We start from the raw sequence: 599 nt of genomic DNA on the forward strand, positions 1-599 counted from the left end.
TTTTTTTTTATAGAAGTAATACTCCTCAACACGACTGTTTGTCATATAAACTATAGATAAATAAGAAATAATTCCAGACTCTAACACCCAAAAGCTGATATTCCTCACCTCATCAGTAAAGTCAACCCATAATCAAATCCGTCACTTGAGTGAGTGTTTGCACAGTGTTTGGGAAGTCGCCTGTCTCTCTCAGTTAAACCCAGCATGTCAACCTTAACTTTAGACCTCTAGATAACCTTCTGACACACTTATTCTGACACCACACATTTCGATCATCCTGCTTCCTGTCAGGTGAGTACAGCAGATGAGTGGATAGGACATGTCAGCAATGCCCTCCTACTGTGGCACGACAGTTTTCTTAAAACTCAACAAACCATGTTGTAATTGACTATAGAGAAGGAAAGAAATTGCCAAGAATGAACTATAGATGAAGGAAAAGGTTGGCTGGTCTTTATTGATGCACATCTAAGTGAACTGCCACCCACTTTCCTGTAGTGTGAAAATGAACAGAGAGGAGGAAACATATTATTCTCGCACATAAAATCCACTGCACAGCCTCACAAACACATTACCTTTAAAAGGACATCCACATAGACGTT

At 39.6% G+C, this 599-nt stretch overlaps 1 protein-coding gene across 1 annotated transcript in view; it reads right to left on the reverse strand.

The window, feature by feature from the left end:
• Positions 1 to 593, reverse strand: part of LOC107567969 (syndetin-like) — an 11840-nt gene extending 11247 nt beyond the window's left edge. The window contains exon 1 of the mRNA XM_016253789.1: positions 573 to 593. The gene's annotated coding sequence lies outside the window, so the exon portion shown is untranslated. The remainder of the gene's footprint in view (positions 1 to 572) is intronic.
• Between the last annotated feature and the right edge of the window lie 6 nt (positions 594 to 599).

This window comes from Sinocyclocheilus grahami, unplaced genomic scaffold (genome assembly GCF_001515645.1).
Source record: "Sinocyclocheilus grahami isolate Dianchi unplaced genomic scaffold, SAMN03320097.WGS_v1.1 scaffold1202.1, whole genome shotgun sequence".
In the NCBI taxonomy this organism is placed as follows: domain Eukaryota; kingdom Metazoa; phylum Chordata; class Actinopteri; order Cypriniformes; family Cyprinidae; genus Sinocyclocheilus; species Sinocyclocheilus grahami.